General features: G+C 44.1%; 1 long non-coding RNA gene across 2 annotated transcripts in view; it reads left to right on the forward strand.

Moving 5' to 3' along the window:
• The window catches only part of LOC125101042 (uncharacterized), a 104,599-nt gene extending 92,326 nt beyond the window's left edge, over positions 1 to 12,273 (forward strand). The window contains exons 5-6 of one of the 2 annotated variants that reach the window (XR_007127739.1): positions 637 to 785; positions 9,852 to 12,273. This is a non-coding gene — a long non-coding RNA (uncharacterized LOC125101042). The remainder of the gene's footprint in view (positions 1 to 636; positions 786 to 9,851) is intronic. The other variant, XR_007127740.1, reaches the window with a different exon arrangement.
• The last annotated feature ends 10,254 nt before the right edge of the window (positions 12,274 to 22,527 follow it).

Here is a 22,527-nt window from a genome sequence, read left to right on the forward strand (position 1 = left end):
AGACACATATAAGTTAGTTACTTATATGAAAATACACAGTGGGAATATGATCAGGGAAAAATGAGAATCTGGGCAGTGTGACTCCAAAGACTTGCATTTATGTACTTTTTCACAGCCACACTCAAAAATATACACAGTAGGTTCCATTGTTTTTACTTCACAGATGAGCATTCTAAAACACAGAGAGGTTAAGTACTTTTGACTGTATCACACAGCCTGTACCTGGGACAACTGAGATTTGTACTTGGCCATATCTCCAAAGACACTCTTGGCTCCTCTATCACAGACAATGTAATGCCTTTCCTGGGGAGGACGTGTTCTTTAGACATAGCTTTCTTTTACATCATATCACAGTGCAGCCTAAGAATAAGGATGGGCTGGGGCAGAGGGGAAGGGGAGAGAACCAGAGGAACAGCTCTTAGAACTTGAGAGGAGTTGCTACTGACCTCCGTAGTCCTGGCACTCCACAAATTGGAATTTTCCTCTTGCAGTAACCTTCTTTGGGTACAGTTGCTAATTAAATTTAGTTCACATCCATTGGGATATTATGCCATCAAGTCTCTCTAACTTGGCAATATATTTTCCATTCTGCCCCTCCCCTTCCTCATTTGCCCCTGTATACCTACCCCCCTTAAGAGAAAAGAAAACCAGAAACTAATAAAGGACTTTAAGAAGTATATTCCTCAAGCTTGGAAGCCCCACACAGGCAGTCCCTGTTGTCCTGCTCAAAGAGGGACCCACCCGGGGGGGAAGCCAAGCTGTGCTCCTTGATGCCAGCCTGGAAGGTGAGGCCTCTTTGAGCTTCCTCTGTGACTTACCCTTTGTAAATTAGTTCTAAGCCTTTGAGATTCCAACTATACCAATTTTAAAAATGCTAGTTTCAACAACAATTTATTTTGGGCCATTTCAGTTAGCTGCACTTTTCTTTATTAGTAACCAAAAATTATGATTGGAGTCACCTATGCTACCCGTGGAAAAAAACCTTCATTTCTCCCCACCCTGAGGACATTTATAATAATGACTTGGGACTTGCAGTGGAGAGGGAGCACTGAAAATCAAAGTACTATTTTGGCATTTTTAGCATTTCAGAAAGCATGCAGTACTTGTAGCTTAAGACATTTCGAAGGAATTTTCTAAACGTTGGGTTCTTGAGACAAAGGGGAAGCAGATATTGGAACAATTTAACAAAATTGCCAATCTTTTGGAGGAGTTAACCGACTAGAATAATTTGCTGGTAGGAACATCTTCTCCTTTCTGTGCGGTTCAGTCTTCATAAATGTCCCTTACAGTAGTGCATATTACAAAGAAAGGTGATCCTTTCAGATCAGCATCAACCTAAACAATAAAAAAAGTTTCAGTGAGACTTCTCATTAACAAAATTTATGAAGTGAAAGGTTTTTTAAAAATTCCACAGTCCACATGTTTTGAATGTTTGTCCTTTTAAACAGTGGGTTGAGGGGTGGGTCATTTTTTTTTCTTTGTTCTCAATTTCCTTTTCAGTTGCTACATAGTGACATGGTTAGCACCTTCAGCCATCAAGAGGGTCAAAAAAGAAAATAACACGTCCCTCTGGATTCTAGAAACGGGTCTGTACCCCAGCATCTGTTAGCTCGAAGTCAAAGCCCCATGAATGCTGGGATTCCAAGCTTAAACCTCCACTCACGGGGTGCCTGGGTGGCTCAGCGGGTTAAGCCTCTGCCTTCAGCTCGGGTCATAATCTCAGGGCTCTGGGATCGAGCCCCAAATCGGGCTCTCTGCTCAGCAGGGAGCCTGCTTCCCGCCTCCCACCAACCCCCGCCTCCCTCTCTACCTACTTGTAATCTCTGCCTGTCAAATAAATAAATAAAATCTTTTAAAAAAAAAACCTCCACTCACAAGCAAAAGGGTTAGATAGGAGGTGGGGGCAAGAAATTATTTTTAATTAAAGAAGTGGAATCTAAAAGCAATGGTTATGAAAGTTTAGCTGAAAAATGCTAGCCTTTCCAATGCATTTGAATATTAGGAACCATGATGTGAATGTCCCTTTTCATAATTATTGCAGTGGGGGGAGCCATCGTCCACCCAGGGCACATCCTTCATCTGGTCACCAGACAAGAGAGGCTCACTCAGGTGGCTCAGGAAAAGCGTCTGTTTAATAAGGTGGGTCTGTTTGTGAAACCCTGGGATGGGTCTGAGTTTCCTGGGGCAGAACTCTTAGGTAGGACTTTTAGGAAAACCGGAATCTGCAGAGCATTGAACAACGTCAAATACTTGCCAGTCAGTCGGGGCCTCCCCAGCCACAGCTGCACTGATGGGGCACCAGCAGGACGTCCGATGCTGGAGCCTAACGCTGGGTTTACGAGTTTCCATGTTAGCGCCAAGTTCAAATGCCTACTTTGCCACTTACTTGCCGTGTGATTTAGGGAGATTCATTTAGCAGCCCTAATCCTCAGTTTTGTCATCTGTAAAATGGGGATAGTAATGGTCACTCTCTTGCAGGGTTGTTTAAGGGCCAATGTATGTAAAGCATTTTAGCACAGCACCTGGCACATCCCGTGTGCTAATAAATGATTGAAATGTGTTTTTATCCTTTTATTACTTAGGCCATTTTTAGCTGCATGATTTGAATGTTGTGATGACACCTTACAAAAGAATGCACACAACTTTGAGGTTTCATGAGTAGCCGGAAGCTCGAAGTTCTGCGCCAGGAAAGGGGACTTGCTGGGTCTTCCATTTCCTTTTCCATAACTTGGCCCCTCTGCACTCCCCAGGCTCTGAACGCCATCTGTGGGACTCTGAAAAATGCAAAAGGGTGGGAGGGAGACAACTACCAGCTGAGGAAGCTGGTCCCACCCACCCTCCATCCTCAGCCTCCTCAGTCCTCGGCTGTGTGGCCCTCGGGCCCAGGACTGTGTGTGGACAAAGAGACCCACTGTCACTGGACCTATGAAGGCACCCAGCTGGGAGCAGGCAGCATCAAGAGTGGCGTCCAGAAGGACAGTGTCCAGCAGAGCTGACATGGGTTGGCTCATTCGGAGTCTGGACTTTAGATCAAGTACGAGAAACTGGTTCCCAGAGTAAAACCCAAGACCCAGCAAGGAGGTCCCTAAGTCCATTCCTGGAGCTTATTCAGGCTTTCCAAGTTTCTCCCACCTTCCCACAGGGAACTCAAAGAATAGGGCCTTCCTTCCTTCCTACTCTGACCGAAGGCCTGTTGGTCAGCAATGGCCTCAGGGAATTGTAAACCTGTAGGAGAAAGAAATCACAGGCCAGGGCTGCAAACAGGCAGTTCAGTGAAAATCTATTCAATTGGAGGAGGCCTGCAGAGCTCTGTACTCAGCTTCAGAAGCAGCGTGGGAGGAGCCTGGCGGCTGCCCTGAACACCAGCCCTCTTCAGCTCTTTTCTCTCTTCTGTGAAGCCTACTTCCAATCTTCTCCATTCTTAAAAATCAATAGGGAAAAGACCAACTACCTGGTAGAAAAATGGGCAAGGACATTATATTAGTCAGCGTTCTCCAAAGAAACAGAACAATAGGATCTATATAGACAAATAGATTTATTATGAGGAATTGGTTGCATGATTATGGAGACTGAGAAGTCTTGAGATACGCTGTCTAAGCTGGAGACACAGGAAATCCAGTAGTGTAATTCAGCCAAATATGAAGGCCTGAGAACCTGGGGGAGAACGGGGCGGGGAGTGGCTGATGGTGTAAATCTCAGTCCCGGGACAGGAGAAGATCACACACGTCAGCTCAAGCAGTGAGGCAAGACAAACCCGCAGGCGAGTTCCTCCTTCCTCTGCCTTTTGTTCTGTTTAGGCCCTCACTGTATTAGATGATGACCACTCAAACTGCGGAAGACAATCTACATTACTTAGCCTACCAATTCCAATGCTAATCTCATCTGCCAACACCCTCGCAGACACACCCAGAAGTAATGCTTCGTCTAGGACCCTGTGGCCATTCACCTTGATCAGTCAAATGAACTGTCTGGGACTGCTACACATTTTCGCTAGTAGACACTCTCCCATGGGCAAAAGAAATGGATTAAAGAAGGTATCCTTCATAGTGGGGTGGATTTAGTGAATATTTTTATTTTGGCCAATCTGATAGGTAAAAAAATGAAATCCTGTTTTACTCGGGATTTTTTTAACTGTGCGGAAAAGAGTAAGTTCATTCTTTTTTTTTTTTTTTTAATATTTTATTTATTTATTTGACAGACAGAGATCACAAGTAGGCAGAGAGGCAGGCAGAGAGAGAGGAGGAAGCAGGCTCCCCGCTGAGCAGAGAGAGCCATCCGATGCTGGGCTGGATCCCAAAACCTATGACCCGAGCCGAAGGCAGAGGCTTAACCCTCTGGGCCACCCAGGCGCCCTGAGAGAAGTTCATTCTTAACAGATATTCTTGCCTTGCACTAACAAAGAAATAGAAACCTCAGTGAGAACATCTTCAACCCATTCCCACAACCAAGCCTGTACTCTTTCCTCTCCCACACTTGCCTTGACACTTTCTTTACCTTCCCCAGTCCCTTGATGCCATCCCCGGCGTCCCCTAGAACTTTGCCTCTCTTTGTTGAGCTCTCCTCGTCCCTCCCAAAATTTTAGCATTGATATTTAAATTCGCCAGAGTCTCCCAGATCTAAAACTACCACCCAGCAGCTGCCCCAGACCCTCTTTTCCATTAAACTTCTTGAAAGAGGTGTCTACATTGCCCCTATTACCAGCTCCTCTACCTATGCTTGCTCTGCAGTCTGCCTTCTGTCTCTACCACCCTCCTTGAACTTGCCCCTCCAAAATCACAGTGACTTCCATGTTGCTGAAATCACCGGACACCTCTTCTTGAACATTCTCATCTGCTCCTTCAGCTAGCTTCAGTTACCATGTCTCCATATTTAGTCTAGATCCCTCAATAGCTAGCTAGCTAATTAAGTAACTAACTTGCTGGTAGAAACCTGTCTGATACCACCCCTTACCCCATCCCCTCCCCTACCCTGTGCTCTCTCTCTCACTGGACAACTCTGTCTTCCATTCAGTTGGCCAAGCTGCAGACTTGGGAGTTGACCTGTCACCTTACCCCTCCCCTGCTCCCCTATGGCCAACCTTGCAGTTATCCTTTGAATCTTCCCCTCAGCTACTATCCCAGTTCAGGCCACCATTTTCTCTGGGTCATTACAACATCTTCTCCTCATTTGATTCTCCACACTCCCTGCTATAACCCTTTCAAGGGCTTCTCCCTACCCTCAGGATAAATTCCAGATTCCTTAACATGATTACAAGACCCTTTGGGACCTGGTCTCATTCACCAACCCCCCTCTTGCCTTCTAAGACCCGGTGGTTTTTTAAAACCCACCATTCTTGCTTACTCTGAGTCTTTGACTATGGCATTCCCTCTGCCTCTTTCCTTGTTCTCTTCTGTGGGATAACTACTCATCCTTCAGGTCTTGGCTTACAGCTCCCTTCCTCCAGGAACTCCAAATTTGATTGTTTCTTTAATCCAATTCTTCCAATAAGATTGAAATTTAAGGTGGAATTTATGACACCCCCCACCCCCCCACCCAGTGTATCACTGTGCCCCCTACCACAGTCTCTGGTACTAGTAAGTGCCCAGGAACCATTGCGAGAACTGTTGAATGCATGATCAACCCCCACTTCCCAAAGCATTTTAACAAAGAACCCTAAATAGAGTCTTGCTGCTTTTGTGGAATCATTAGGGGAGAGAGAGTTTAGCCAGAGGTACCCTACAGAGTTAGAATTGTAATTCTAACTAATTTGTTAGAAATGTTGTCTGGTGATAGATTTTAGAATTTATGGTAATTTTGCCATACTGCATCCCCTCATCTTCCTTTTAAAAACTCTGTGTGTGTGTGTGTAAATGCACATATGTGTATCAGAGAACAGCTCTGCCAAGTTGGTTTGTATAGTCCAGTAGTCTGAACTAAAAATCTGTGAGAAGATTGTGTTTTAGCAAGTTTTCCAAAAATAATCTTGAGGCAAGAGAGTAGGAACTGTGTATTTAAAAATGTAGTTTAGTGGCAGCTGTACATAAGAACAGATCGTATTGCTTAAATTTTAACACAAAGATACCTGAAGTGCACCGTTGAGATAAGACAGTGTACACGTTCAGAGGCTCAAAGATGACCAGTGTCAGAATTAGGAGTGTCAATCTTTGGCATAAGACAAAGTGTCTGGAAGCTAGAAAACATGCCTGTTTGCTCAGATTAATTCTGAGAAGGGGGGATGGTATCAAGGAGCATGGGATTCCAAGCAAAATTCAGACAGAATTTCTAGGAATGCAGTCCGAGTGAAAGCAAACCTTTTAGCAACTGAAAGAATTTAAATACCAGGTTGAATAAATGAAGGAAAATGGTGGAAAGGAAGGAAATGGTGGAGGCCTAGCTTTTAAAAGAGAACCAAAGTAGTTCGGTCTTAACGGACCACACGGAATTCCCAATAAGAGGAAAAGAAGGCAAGAGAACATGAGCGCTCACACTGGTTTTCCAGAACTGTAAGGAGGTCCCCACAATCTGCCCAAGCTCCCCACCTCTAATCGGGCCCCTCAGGAGCCCCCTCTGCCAGAACCCTTCTCACCTTACCCACACAGAAACCTGGGATTCTCTTCACTTCAACCACCAACCTGAGTCTTTTCAGTTCTTGCCACTTAATAGCTGTAGAGTCTGTTCGTCCACAGCCACCAGCCAAGTACAAGCCCTCTGCTACTGCCTGGCCTTCAGCCTGGCCTCAGGGCAGGAAGGAGCGTCTGTGCTGTCGGGACTGAGTGCTGAGCCATGGGATCTGGAGATGGACCGCCTGGTCACAGCCTGGTTCCAGGACTTTCTAGCTAACCAATGCCGGCCCAATTTTTCTGTGTCTTAATCTCCTCTTCTGTGAAAAGTGGGGATAGTAGCATCTGGCCCATAGAGCTGTGTGAGGATTAGATGAGCTGTGTATAAAGTTCATAGACCAATACTTGGTCCGTAGTAAAACATGTTCCATAAACATTAGCTACCACGATTCCTTATTTCCTTATTCCCTCGCTTCCTTTCTTGACTCATTTCAACCTGGAGCAATCATCTTCAAATAAACTCTGACCCTTCAACTTACTGCTGAAAACACTTGGAGAAATTCCCTGTGGCTTGTAGGGAAATCCTAAATGCTGAAAGAGGCCTACAGACCCTTTGTCCCTCTCCAGCCCCATCCTGTACCCCATCCCCCTGTTCTCAGAGCTCCAGACACTCTGACCTTCTTTCAGTTCTTCAAACCCTTGCAGCTTCCTCTCACCTCAGGGCCTCTGCACAAGCTGCTTCCTCTGCCCGGAATGCCGACTCATCCTTCCCGTCTCCGCAGGAGCCTCCCCACTTCCTCAGGGAGACCTCGCCCGGCCTTCTTAACTGGGTCAGACCTCACTAGAGGCCCACATTTTTCTCCTCCATAGTGCTTCTCAGGGACCCTCTCTGACACATTTTCATGTGGTAATTAGATTTACCTATCTCTCCTCCTGACAGTGGAAGCTCTATGGAGGGAAAGACCATGTCTATTTCTCAATGACTCCAACCCTCAGAGCCTAGCACATCTCCTGAGTGTAACATGGTTGGTGCTCCGAAGGGCGGGTGGGAGGAAAGGAAAAGTCATGCCCCAGTGTCCTTGCCTCTTCTGGAGGCCACCCTGCCCTGAGGGTTTGTGGTGGTTGCGAAGAACCTCTTCCTTCCACTGCCTGCCGCCTTTGATCCATTTCTGTGCTTCATTCCCAATGAAATTCCAGTGTTTGTTCTTAGGAAAAATGGTCCAAACATTGGCATTAAAATGTGAACTTCGAATGCAATTGGTAGCCTACTTTTTCTCATACAGGTATTTTGTGGCTCCAAGAAAGGGCAAGGTCATCAGTGTGATCCAATGGGATTCCCTGACCAGCCCGCCAGCTTGTTCCCTGGTGTTTCTGACACAAAAGGGAGCCACAGCATGAGCTCTGGCCCAAGCAGAAGGTAGTGGAAAGAAGAGTGGAGAGAAAGGTCTTCCAGGTTCACCATTTCCACCACCTAGGGAAAGTACTAAAGAATGAGAGTAAGCATAAGCAAAAGGACTCAGTTCTCTGAACTAAAAGCAGAAGAGAGGGGTCATTCCTCTCACCGCATGTGGGTGAGCATAGAGGAACTCCGGAGGACTCAGAGAATGAAGGAATGTCCGAGTGGAAAGGGATGTTTTGCCCTCAACCCAACCCCATTCTTACCTGCATGCACCAGCTGAGGGCCAAAGAAGGGATGGGCCCTGCCTGAGCTGACACAGAGGCTTGGACTCCCCCGGAGGACTGGAGAGGGACCTGAGGTTTCTAGTGGTTTGTGCTATGAGCTCTTACCAAAATGTAGGTACTTCACCCTGGCTAAATCCTTCCATAACTGTGTGGAGTCATTTTATCACCCCCATTTTACAGATAAAAACACTGGAGCTCAGGAAGGCCCGGCACAAAGATGAAAGCTGTTCGGTGGGAACATTCTGAGGTTAACACTGCCAAGTATCCTTGGCCTTGACTCTGCACTTGAGCAGCCTTGTCTGCAGGGGACCACAGGCTCTGTTTTACCTGGGTCAGTCCTGGTTTACACCTGTGGTCGCACTATCAGTAGGAACAGCACCTCCTTTTGTTCTCAAAACATGCCCCAGCTGGGATAATACATTTACTGGGTGATCACTCTAGTGTCTACAAAATGGGGTTATTTGTATCACCTGCTCATGGAGTGGTTGCAAGGATTCAACGGGATTTTGCACGGAAAATGCATGGAATCTGGCACATACTGCTAAATAGATGCTAGCTGTTGTTACTATTAAGGTTCCCATTAGGAAGGCATTGGAAGAGGGATCAGGAAGGAGTAAACCCACGCTTTCCCACTAGATGTGCCCATCATGGTCTGCGAATGCCGCTCCCTGGAGTCATGCAGCTCCCACTCCAAACTGACCCTTGGGGGTGGCACCTCCCCTCCCCCCCCAACCGAGGCCATATGGAGGCACTTAGCTGGCCTCGTCCACCTCTCCGCCAGTCACATTCAATGCCTGGGTCTCCTTGGGTCCAGAAGGAGAAATGGTGTATTTTTTTTTTTTTTCTTTTACTCTAAAGTCTAGAGCCCAGATTCTGAGGAAGAGTCACACAGAGAATCCTACAGAGGATCCCCTCCCCCAGCCCCAGTCTGTGCTTAATTAAGTGAGTGGCTTAAGGGACTTGCCTCCTCTTCAAGATTAAGAGGTGGGTGTGAATATTTTCCTCTGGCCCCCTTAAATGTTCTTGATTACAGTAATAAAAATGCTAAGCTCTATTACTTCTCGTCAGAGTAAAGGCGGCTGAAAACTCCTCATTCCCTGAAGAACCTAATTGTTGATTCTAGTGCGTCTAAACAGGTGTTCTTTAGATTGCTTTTTCTAATGCCTTTTCACTGGAAAGATCAATTTAAATGTTGCTTTGAGCTAATCAGTGATTGCTTCTGTATTCATCCAAATTTATATCTTTGCCTCTGTGTGCTAGATGAGACATTACTTTCAAAGTCTATAAACTTAAATAAGGTAGGTGATTTTTAATTTAGCTCTTTGTCCTCTTCTGTCTTCCATATTTTATACAAAGTATGGGTATATTTCTTTTATTACTTAAAATCCTAGTTCAAACCTGTATTTGAACTTCCTGAGTCATCTTTGGATGTCTTAGAGCGCCAAATGTGGTATGTTCTATGCAGTGGGTAGTCAATAAATATTTGCGGAAAAGATAAATTAATACCTTAACCTGGATTGCAAACAAATTGGATTTGTTGTCTCTAGGTGTTTGAGTTCAGGAATTCTTTAAATATTGTCCGAACTTCCTTGTGTCTGCATCTGTGTTTATTCTATTCTCTCTGCCTAGAATTCCCTCAGTTTCATCTCTTGGAAATCTCACGTTTGTGCAAGGTTCTCAGCAAATGCCGCTCCTCCATGAAACCCACTTGCAGTCTCCAGCCAGCTCACATGGAGTCAGTCTGCGATCAGAGGAACTGGACAGGGTCACACCTGTGATTTTCCAAACCCCACAGTGCTCTTCGCCTTTCTTATCTCAGCCGATGGATAGCTGTGCCCTGCCTTTATTCACCCACTGTGAGCATGTGAACTTCCTAAGGTGAGACAGAGGGTGTGCTCTGCTGAACCACAGGCGGAGACCAAGAAATAGTCATTGCTTCGTGAATTGCACAGTTCTTGTTTTAAAGAACAGCATTCTAAAAGTAGAGTCTACCCGAATGGAGACATGATGAATGTGGCTCTTCAATCAAGTCCTCAGAACATGGAGCTTGAGAACTTAGAAGCCATCAGTCGGTACTCTCTTTCACATGCGAAGAACCTCTGGTTCTGGGTGTCCTTGGTCTTGGTTCAGATAAGCTGGCTGGAAAAGACCAGAGTACAGCTGGAAGACATATCTGTGGGCATAACTTAACATGTGTCAGTTTATCCTTGAGTGTAAAGTGCACTTCGTGGTTGGATATGGTAACTGGCTAACTATTCATAGTTCCCCACTCCCTCCCGTTTACTGCCTGTTTCTAAGCAGCGAAGTTGTGGTTCAGTGACTTCTGTCTGGATAATATGAAAACAGGGCACCCAGCCAATTTTGATGAGCTAACTATTTCCCTAAATTATCATGCCTAAGCAAAAGGCCCCAAACCTGCTGTTCAACACTTATCATTGGATCTGGGGGATGGGCTACGCTCAGGCATATCATCAAATAGCTGAAATTTTACATTTAAGATCGTCAAGCAGTGAAAACTGGCATCCTTAGAAATGACTGACAGTTCCCCTGCCTCATTTCTGCTACACTGAATTAGGTAAAGGGGAAAAAAAATCACCTTCACTCTTTTTACAGATTTCTTGCTGGAAACCCATGTGACAGGACTACAAATTTTCACCAGATCGATGGGAGAATGGACACTTCAAAGGTGCCTGAAAGACATTGCAAAAGGTCCCAATTAACAAAATGCAGCTAACACCTCAAAAAAAAAAAAAATAGAATAAATGTTGCAGTGGGAATGAATCTTGCTCGGAGTGCTGTGCTGTTGGCTGATTGCCTGGCAAGAGTGGTGGCCAGGACTTGCCAGCTGGCTGATTCGCACGCCTGTAAAGGATGCGGTCAGCTTACACCTTGGATTTTGATGGAAATCTTAGAGGTCGGCAGGCATTCTCCCTAGTAAAGTACCTTAGATCAGGTCACTGCTTTTGTTTCAGGGAAGAAAATGTCCTGATGGCCAGGATCAGTAAGACCAAGCCGGCACTCTGCTCCAAGGGAGAATCCATTACTGGATCAGAATAGATACATACCTTGAAGGAGACACAGGTTGTAATTGAAGGTGGCACACTCATCTACAAAATCCCCAAGTTAAACCAGTCATGCCACTGAAGCAAACCAACTGGCTCGCCAACAACCACACATCTTCCCCCAAGTTCCTCTCAACAGCCAGTTTGTCGGACTCTCAACTCCAGAGCTACTGGTGTCCTAGCCTCTGGTGTTTACTCGTGGTCAGCTGTGAGGAGTTGTGTTGCTTGTTTGTTCTGCATAGATCTGAAGACAGAGATCAGGTATAGCCCCCACAAGGAGGGCTAGCTTAGTACTTGTCACAGGGAGGCATTCAGTGAATGACAGAGGGGCCAAAGGAGCGTCCATTGTCCAGAGTCTACATTGAACCTTTTAAAAACTGTTTGCAGAAATGGGCAAAATCTCTTATCAGTCTCCCAAGTCTCCCAAATGGATTTATTTTTTGAAAGGTATTCAAAACTGACTTTAACATTTATTTTTTAAAAACTAGCACACAAAAATATCCAGAAAACAAAACAAAACAAAACAAAAAACCCCTGGGAAAGTTTGAAAGCCAAATTCGGACTGGGAAAAGCGTTTGCAAGACTGAAGATGTACATAACAAAGGGTCAATGTCCTTACTATAGAAGAGTGGACAAAGAACGTGATCTGGGAATTTACAAAATGAGAAGGGACCTTTCAACATATGAAAGCATTTTCAACCTTACTAATAACCAAAGAATACAAATGGAACCAGATCCCTCTTTCCATCTATTGATAGGGAAAAACTGTACTCTAAGATGGCTCACCAAACCAGCAAGGGAATTCCAGTCCCTGTCTCAAAGCCCTTCCAGGTTCTTCTTTCCTATCCTGTTTCCCGGGCGCCAAAAGTACCAGGTATGCAGAAGCAGAATGGTATAAATTCCCCTCCCTGCTTGTTCTTGGGGCTCAGACCTTCGGAGAACAACGTCGTCTGAGCTCTCTGGTGTTAAATAAACCTCCGATCCTCCAAAGTCTCTGAGTGCTGCTTGGTTCTTCGGTCAGGATCCAGTCCAGGTTCTGTAACACTATCATAAAAAAGAAAAACCCGAGTTGTACTAGATGGGTTATTTGACACTGTCATACACTACCCATGGCAATGCAAAATAAAACCACCTTTCTGGAGGGCAAATTGTCAATATATATTTTTATATATTTAAAGGTTTAACTCTATGACCTGTAGAAATTCATCCCAGTTGAATGAATAGATGCCAGGTAAATATGTAAAGATCTGTGTACAAGCAAACCCGAAAAGCCTAAATGTCAAACAACAGAAGATAAATCAAATGAGGTTAAACTACATCCATACCATCCCGTAGCCGTTAAATTAGTAAAATTGGTGTCTATTATTTCAAATAGAAAGATATTTATAACATATCAAGAAAAAAAAGCAGGCCACAGAAAAGTATGATCAAATTTTTGAAAAACATATTTATACATATACACATCTGTTTATATTTACACACATACACACAAACAGGTTTACCTCTGCAAGACAGCTGTGATTTATGTCTTCCTCAGAGTCTTTTTCATATAAAAAGATTGTTGAGTTTAGCTCTGTGATAATAAATATTAGGGTTTTGTTCAAACGTACTTAAAGGTTTTATTTATTATTTATTTACGTATTAACTTCCAAGCCAAATATTTAAAATATTTAATATTAAACGTATCAAAGTATTAAATACTTGCACCAAATATTTAAAACCAAAGATTTAGTTCAGCCGACAGAGGTTTGGACATAGACAGGAGTCCACCAGAGGAGAACTACAGATGCTTGCTGGATTAATGATGAGTGTACTAATGGTTTGTTTTTTTTTCCTCACCAGCGATCAGACAGGGTGAGGTTTTTAGAGTTAAATATTAGTCAGTGTGAAATATGGATATATACATATGAATGGAGGAATGGGGAAGTTGGATTAAATGAAACCCAACAAGTCTCTCATGCTTTAGGTTTGCTCCATTATAAGCATATGCAGGCAACCCTTGATTTGTGCTGGATTGGCTATTGGAGGATTATTTCAAGGCTGCAGTTGATTGTACCATTTCAAATCTATGGAGGAGGGGGAATTATTGGGGGAAGGGAAAGATCGTTACAAAGCAGGAGAGGAAAACTATAAAAGGGTAGGAGAAAAAAAGAATCTTTGTTGTAATGCCTTAGAAAATTAGTTGGTGGAGAATAGTTGAAAATTACAAAAGTCGAATATAGTAAATCAAATTAGCATTAGTATTTGTGAGTATGTGATTGTGAAAAGACGGGCTAAATGACTAGCTAACTGTCTTTTCAAGACCATTGGTAATAGAATCATTATGGTTCATTATTAACTATATTAACAGAAAATTAGCCTTTACTAGCTCCTAAAAATATGTGGTTGTTATAATAGACTGTGGTCCCTTATCAGCATATGTAAAACTTGGAGGTTTATAAAACAGCTCCCTTCCCAGAACTACTCTAGATTAGATGATCAATTAATGACTAAAATGTTATTGCATCTCTTTTTCATAATTCTTGTCAAAAACTTAAATATTCTTGATTCAACTTGTGTTTCTATTTGAGTAATATAATTTGGTCATAATTGGTTTCATTTCGATTGTCTTTACATTTTGGATACTTATTATCTTTTCTGTCACCCACTGGGAATGCCAAGTACCAATTTTTGCTATTTAGCAAGTCAGTGAGGAGCTTCCCACTGAGTTCCTTAATTATTGCTAATTGAATATTGTAAATGGTTTTTCAGGATCACCATCTTGGCAATCTATGTGACATTTTTCTCAGTTAGCAAGAGTTAAAGCACCAAGAATCCCTTCTATTACTTTCTATACAATCATTTTATCAACCCTTTCCTATAAAAACTAGTCTCTTTTCAAATGTCAAGTCACATACATGCTTCTGTGGCACTTAGAACATGGCGACTGCTCAACGAGTATTGAACAACAGCTGTCCTTAAAAAACAGAATGATTCCCAGGTCCAGCCTTCGAGAGGATGTCCTCTTTCACTTTCCAGAGCTCCCACGGGGCATCTCATCCAGCATGTCAGGCCTGGTACTCTAGGGTAGAGCTTGTCCATTCTCATGTATCAAGACCAAGCTTTCTATTGCTTTTTGCTGCTCTATTATCAGAAGGAAAAAAAAAAAAAGAGGCTCAGAAGATCTGGGAATGTCAGAAATGCTATAGGTAAAAAACTGGAGAGTGGAAAAATCACTGAGCCAGCCTTCCTAGGTACTTCTTGCCTTACAATAAACAATAAAAAAAGAAGTGAGAAATTTATGACGTGCCTTTTGAACTTTCAAACTACGTCTCCATTTTTGGAGGAGGGAAGTGGGTAAGGCTTCAATGTACTGAAGTTGTGTTGAAGGTGGGTTTTGACTACATAAAATCTTGCGTTCTTAGTGATTTGTTTTCTTCCTTGGTCAATGAAATCTCAACCATCCTTAAGAGATCAGGACCAGAGGAAGACTTGAGACCTCATCTAGAATCTCCTTTCCCATCACGGTGGCCCAGAAATTATTAGAAAGAGAGAGACAGCAAGAGAGAGTGATTGTCTCTTTGGAGGGGTAGGCTTCCACAGTCTTGGCTAGTAACCTATTTGAACATAAATGACATTTTTGGTCAGGATTTTGCCTTGTATCTAGCCAGTTGTACTAAGTTTGGCAGGTTTCAGGTTTAGAGACAAATTCAAGGCCTACCTTTGGTAATTTTCCAATGTTGAGTTTTATGTACTATGTGGTGTTAATCTTGTCCCTGGCTTCTTATTTTTCTATTCTTAGAAAAATAAGAATTTGCTTACATTTCTCAACTATTTGATCTTTATTTGTTATATATAGATTTGTAAGCCTCCTCATGTCTTTTATGATAGAAGATGAGTCAGAATGAATAACGGATTGAATGAATAAAATAATAAAAATGACCTTAAGCTCAAGTTTAAGAGGACATTTGCTAGTTCTGAAAAAGAGCTGGTTATCATTACTTTTTCATAGAACTGCAATCATGGCCTGCTTACACCACAGCTGTTTCTCATGAGAAACGCCAAGAACACACTCTTCAACTCCCCACCGCTCATTTGTTCCTAGGAATTGGACCAGAGGCAGACACCTGACCTGAAGGTGGAAATGTCCTGTCACCTGGATCGAACAGGTGAATGGGGCAGGGCTGATTCAGTCTTCTGAGAATTGAAAGTGCAGAGGGAATGTGCTCATTAGTAGCAGGATGCTCAAATGGAAGGGTCTCAGTTAGAGAGGGGTACGAGAGCTCTAAGGCCCTGTGCACACTGGTTGAGGGAGCTGAAACTATAAGGAAGCCGTGAAGGTGGTCAGGGGAGAGAAGAGGCCAAGTCAGGTGGGGCTGCAGGACAGAGAGGGGAGGGCAGCAGGCCCCTGAGTTGCAGTGCTTCCTGGTGGCTGGGCGCCTGCTGCCCCTCCACCAGCATTCTCCCGTAAGCCTCCCGTTTCTCCCAGGAAACCTAACAGAACCTTTGCTGTTTGCAGTCCAGAGTCTCAATATGCGTCAAAGCGTTTTTCTCTTCTTCCTGTTTTTACTGAGTTGTAAAGTTTTCACTTGACCCCTTTGGGCTTTTCCAGTAATATTAAAAATTATTGTCTCATAGAGAGATGTTTGGAAGCAGAAGTTTAAAAGAAACCAACAGAAAGGGCTAATTATTCCCATGTCCTTGTCTCTAAATAAATACTGTACTAAAAATTCCTTAATATTTATGAAAGGAGATTCCCTAACTTCCTCCAACAGCTTGCTTGCTTTTCTGACAAGTAGCAGAACTCATTTGCTGTGAGGCCCCACTGTCCGATATTTGCATATACTGGGCCTTTCTCCGTTTTCTCAAGTTGCCTTGGATAGAATATCTGGCTTTTTGACTTGACTGCTGCCTGAGACATGGTCCCTGTCTCCACACAATGCTTCCTTCTTCAGGGCTCAGTTCCCCACACAAGAGGCCAATTTGTCGGGGTGGAATGGGAGGAGCATGTCAGCCCGTTTCTATATGTGAAGCTGAACCGTTTTAAACGTTAAACATGGTCAAACTGACATGCTTTGCTATAGAGAGCGCCACAACTTTCGGTCACTTCACCCCTACAGAGGGAAGACTGGTGATTAGCTCTATGGAAATGTAGATCCCAGGGGGGTTCTACCACAATACACGTCTCTTAAGTCACCAGGTTAGCCACCGTCCTTTAGTCCTCAGAGCGGAGCCCCCTCAGGCTTTCAGAAATAAACAGCCCTTTAAACCCATAATGCTTCTCGTCTTCATTACTTCTGTATTCTTTGGGCCTGGAATACCTGCCACGAAGAGTCCAGAATTTTAAATAATTCACACATTTGTCAATGTTTAGTTTCTTTTGGGGTCATCTTGATGACGACGTCACAAATCAAGTCAGCTAAGCAAAATCCAGTTTGCTCACCAGCTGAAAATATCAGAAAGACTTTTCACTCCGACCTTGTGTGGATGCTGAATGTTCCAAGAAGTAGGATTCTGAGTCATTCTGATACGTGTTAACTCTGGCTGAGTCCCAGTTCATGGTGGCCAGATTTGCCACATTATCTTTTATGGTGGGGTCCTCTTATTCCTAACCTTATGAGCTGTTCACACCTCCTCTGTTGAGAAGCCTATTTGGTAAACCTCTTGTTTACTTTCTCTGGGAGAACCCTAGCTGCTTAACGGTACTTGTGCCATCAACACCGCCCCCTTCCCTCTACCACCCCCCCCCACCCCCCTCCCCAGCATTCATGCCACCCTGTGGCCCATGATGCTCTCATTCGACTCAGCTGAAATGTCCTCCTTTTCCTGTCTAGCTGTCACAGCCCAGCTCAAGTCTTCCCTTCTTTCTAAATTCTCTGATTTTTCCAGTTCTTCCGAACTCTCATAGCCTTAGCCACCTGTACCAATCTAACTCATCATTGTAAACTGTAATGGAATTGTTTCCATTTCCTCTTTGCCAGATCAGACTTGCAGCCAGATCACAGGCTCAGAAATGGAACTGGGACTACGGCCTTAACTATAACTTGATGCTCCCCACCTCTTACATGAGCACATTCATCCTGATACCAAAAAAAAAAAAAAAAAAAAAAAAAGGTTTGGTTGATTTACTGCAACTGTATTTTCTTTGCATGTGGGAAAGCAATACAAAACACAGTCACCATAATTTCCTCTGTGGGAAAAACTAGAGGGGACAATAACCCTCTTGCAGATTTGAATCCTTCTGGAAAATGACCCTTGATTCCCCCCAGGAGTTTTCCAGCTCTCCATGGACTTGCTTCATGAAAGTGTTGTAAGGGAATTCCTGATGCTCTGACATGGCCATATTGAAGCAAGATAGGAAAACTTACCTGAAATGAAACCTAAATCATTCTTAAAACCATCCTTCTGGGGCTCCTGGGTGGCTCAGTCATGATCCCGGGGTCATAGGATCGAGTCCTGCATCAGTCTCCCTGCTCAGGGGAGACTCTGCTTCTCCCTCTGCCCCTCCTCCCTTGTCATGCTCACACTCTGTCTCTCAAATAAATAAATAAAATCTTAAAAGAAAAAACAAAAACCAAAGAAAACATTCTTCTGAGAGTGGACAGTACAGCCTGACCTCCGTAGAACCAGCCATTGTTAATACTGCTCCCTTCCTTCCCAGCTCACAGGAGGCCAGAGCACAGTTGGAACTGAAAAGTGTTCTCTAAGATGGGTGTTGTGTGTAAGAAATGAACCACTGAATTCTACTCCTGAAATCAATATTGCACTGTATGTTGGCTAATTAGAATTTAAATAAAAAGTTGAAAAAGAAGAAAAGTGGTCTTCAAATATTTGAGTTGAAATGTTACTAGAAGACTTCCTTTTTCTCAATTTTTCCATACACTGGATGGCAAAGATGCAAATTTCTTTTTATCTTGCAGTTCAGCGGCTCCATGCTTTTTGACAATTAAGGTTACTATGGCATTTGCTCACAGCCAGTGGGTTGAAGCTTGTAAGGCAAGCCCTATAAAGCCAGGCTAATTTCCCCTAAGCCCCAGAACTGGAAATTAGGTTGCTGCCACTAGGGTTTTCACATGACTCAACCCTTCTCCAAGCTCTCTCTGCTGAGGCAAGGCATTTAGCACACCACCCAACCAATGCCTTCAAATGAGATCATAATTGGGAACAGGCTTTGTCAGTGTCCCCTTCACTGTGGGAGCTTAGGTCTGACAAAAGTGACCAGAGAATAGCACAGGCACTTGTCACTGAGCCAGTCCACAGGACTCCAGGTCACAAGATATCCCAAGGCCTTTGCTTCTCACTCTGTGGTAAAGGGAGGCAGTACATTTCTTTATTACACATAGTGGCCCTGGAGGAGCAAAAGGCCAGGACAAGTCACCAGAACCAGCTGCAAGACAAGCAGAGGCAGAGCTGTGGGTGAGGGAGTTTGGGGGGGGCACACATGAAGGGGCAGGCACGCAGCTACACCTCAGTGAGGAACACCATAAACGCTGAAGTCCCAGAGAAGGTTCATGCCAAGGGCAGGTATCAGAGCAGGCCAGGCTCCAGAAACACACAGGGTCTAGAGAGGGTTGGCCATTGCGGCACCACTAGCTCTGGGGCACATCCGCCATTTTTAAAGAGACCATGATTCAGAACTGAGTGCCTCACACCAAACCCCTGGAAGAGAAAACTAGGATAAACTGAAGAAATGGAGTCAGAAATCTTGGATTCCCATTCCATGCAGTGGAGAATTGGAGCCAGCTATCTAGAGCCAACGCATCTACCCCAACCCCACACTCCGTGATGCCAAGTCGATGCCTTGAAGTTGACCATTGTTGGACTATTCACACCACAGAAACTGGACAACAAATTCAATGTGGTGGGGTTTTTCCCCTGCCCAAAGTCACCTCTGTGTATGTGCCACGTGAGCCATGTGATCCTTGGGGGTTACTCATGTCACAGGGGTGTTAGTGAATATGACAATTAACTCAGAAGTCCTTTGTAAACTGTAAAGGTTCTGCAAGAGTTCGTTTTTATTATTTGGAGTAAAATGTTAAATACCAAGTCTGAACATTTATTAAGATTACAGCATGTAATTATTATCCTTAATTGCAAGTTTCAAATATGCTAGAGGACAAGATATCAGAAAGCAAAACCTAGAAGCCGCTTATTTGTGTGACTTAAAGCTATTATGCGCAAGTTACAGAACTCCTGACTCCACTTGGCTTCGACAATGAAGTGAGTTCATTGTCACCTACACTAAAAAGCCCAGAGAGAGTGCTAGCTTACTTCAGCCAGCTTATTCCGGAGCAAGGCTAAACCCAGCAGGTCTGATGATGCCCTCAGAGGGTAGGACGACCATATCCTCCTCTTTATCCCGGATCGTCCTATCTACGCATCCGATCTGGTTTGGCGTATATCTTGCCCTGTTTCGTTCTTGAAGTTGTCCTAGTTTAGAAGATAAATGATATGTTTACTTAACCAAGGTTTGCTCTCTCTGCTTAGTTTTTTGTGTTGTGGCATTCACACGATGCGGTTCCCTACCCACTCTCGGTAGCTCCAGCTTCTCCCATGTTGGGAGCTGATTGGCAGCAGCTGCAGACCTCAGAGCCCTACACTCCCCACTCTGATGGGACCGAACCTCTCCTCCAGGAACATCTATGCAAGTGTTGGGATTCACAATCTCTCTCCCTGGTCTGATTTAGGTCCCATGGCCAGACTTGGGAAAATGGATTCTCCGATGGACTTGGTCAGTCATGCTCACACCTAGAGTAGGCCCGAGATGATTCCAAACAAATTACACAACTCAGAAGGAGGTGACTTCTCCCAAAGAACAGTGGGCAGCAGAGGAGGTGAGTGCGTGCTAGAGAGGTAACGAGAATGACCCGTGGCATTGCAGAGCAAAGGGCTAGAATCCAAATGGGCTGACCCAGCTTCCAGCTTTTTCCACTAACGAGGTTTGGTATGGTACTGAGCCCTTGCATGCCACAGACTTGTTTCTTGTTAGGAAAAGTGGAAAGGTAGAGGATTTCGAAGGTTCTGTTTCACTCAACCTGTTTAATGTACGGCTATGTCCCCTCATTAGTCTTCACGGTTATCAGTTCCAGGTTTATTTTGTTACTGGATTTTTCTCACTAGGCCTAAATAGAACTCACCTTGGCTTTATTCCTGATGCTAGAAAACTTCCAACTCCGGTGGAGATCTGAAATGTTCCATTGCTCCTATTAAGTAAATCATATTCTTTAACTAGCTAACTTTCCCCACAGTTTACAACTTGTGTCAGACCCCGGGAAGATTTGCTTTTAGTTTTTTCCCTGTGAACCAAGCAAGTCATAAAAACAGATTTATATCATGGTTTCCTTACAGCTGCATTTTATCTGAGGTTTCTTAAATCAAGAAATTGACTAACATAATGGCTGAATGAATAAAACACGGCAGCAATGAGTGACTGCCTTTAGCAAACTGAGAGGGAGTCTTATTATTTAAATGTTCCTAGTTATATTAAGTGGAGCAAAAGGCTTGGAATCGAAAATGAGAGAAATAGGCAGCCAAGTCAAAAATGCCACCAAGCTGTGAATAAAATATGAAACTGGCTTAGAAAGGGAGCTTTACTTCGAGGTCAAACGCTGATAGATAGTCCTAATTGTGGGACGTTCGTAAAAGGTGACATGACACCTGTCAATTATCCACAGCAGCCAGGAAATGTAGATTACATGAATAATTCACCAATCCAGTGCCCTTTGTTGCTAAGCCAGCTAAGCCCAGTCCATAAAATAACTGCTGATAGGAAAGAAGAAAAAATATGTTTAAATTGCAAAAGCCGGATGTTACATGCAGAAATGTTTTCCAGGCAGTTTCATTATACAGCTATGTTCTCTCCAGTTAGCACCGTGGCTAAATAATTAACATGTGAGCCTTTATCAGGTGTACAAAGGAGGGGTCTTGGGCTCTGGAAACTTTATATGTCCCCTTGGGATGTTGCAGAAGAGTCTTCAGTAACAGAAATAACTCATCACATATCATCTCATCTCGCCCTCCCAAGGAGCATGCAATCCTTTAAAAAGGTTAAGTCTGAACTTTGGTTTTAGAATCATGGGATCGCAGAATAATACATTTGGAAGATCACTTACAGCCTGCTCTATTGGTTTTTAGAAGCAAGAGAAACCTTTTCAAAGAAAATCTTCTGTGCATGTATACAACATAAGACAGAACCAAGTGGGATCGTGTTGATTCTGGGGGTGACGGTGTGGCGGATGATAGAAGATGCCTGCTGTCGCCCTCCTCAGAAGCCCCTGCCCTGTACCCCACTCCCCAGCCCTGCCTGAGTACCTCCAGGGATCCTGTCGTCCCATTTCACAGATGAGGAAACCAAGGCTTCTAAGGCAAAGCGGTTCCTAGAAGCCCCAGAGTGGGTTGATGGCAGGGCTGGGACCAGAAGCCAGGCTGCCAGCTCCCATGCACCACACATACACATGTATGAGTGTAAGTACAGCTTGTCTACACAGCTACGCCAGCTGCCAGCATTTGGAGAAATACCAGTTTTGCAGCTCTCAGGACCTCACAAGTGAGCATGAGAAATGGAAACAAGTGACTCTTTCATTTGTGGCCTGGGCCCAGGCAGCCTGATACCTACACTCCCCCTACATCCCCCACTTTCGTGTTGGCCACAGGGTCAGGGTCAAAGGTCACGGGCCAGGTGGAAGGTGGGGCCTTGGAATGCCCAGGGGACTGGGCAGGCCGCCATAGGTCACCAGAGCCAGCCATCCAATCCATCTGCTTCTCTGGGCTGCTGTAAGAACAAGCCTCCCTGGAGAGAGCTAAGAGGGGTGGTGGAGGTGGGGGGGGGGCGGGGGGGGAGACGCTCATTCCAGGAGCAAATCCAACAACACTGCAGAGAAAGATTTTCTCACCTCCACAAGATGGTTCGTTCCTTGTAACTTCCTTCCTCCATAACGAAGATCCTAATCGACTAAGAGGAACAAGAAAGAGGTTCCACTTCCTAGAATATATGTAGAAAAGAACACCTTCCTCCTCATTTTTGGCTTATTTGCTACCCAGGTTTGGCTTTGTTTTTGAAAGTTTGCAAGGAGGTTTCATTCCGGCATAAATCCCTTGGGTACAAGTGATTTGGCACAGTTTTTCTCTAATGTTGTTATTTTTCTCTAATTGTTGCAGCTGATAGTTTATATGTATATCGTTTTAGCTTCTTAGGAGGCTATGGGGAAAGGGAACCGAATTTCTTGATGCAGGTTAAAGGCAAGTATGATTTCAAGCCTTGTCAA

Source organism: Lutra lutra, chromosome 5 (genome assembly GCF_902655055.1).
Source record: "Lutra lutra chromosome 5, mLutLut1.2, whole genome shotgun sequence".
In the NCBI taxonomy this organism is placed as follows: domain Eukaryota; kingdom Metazoa; phylum Chordata; class Mammalia; order Carnivora; family Mustelidae; genus Lutra; species Lutra lutra.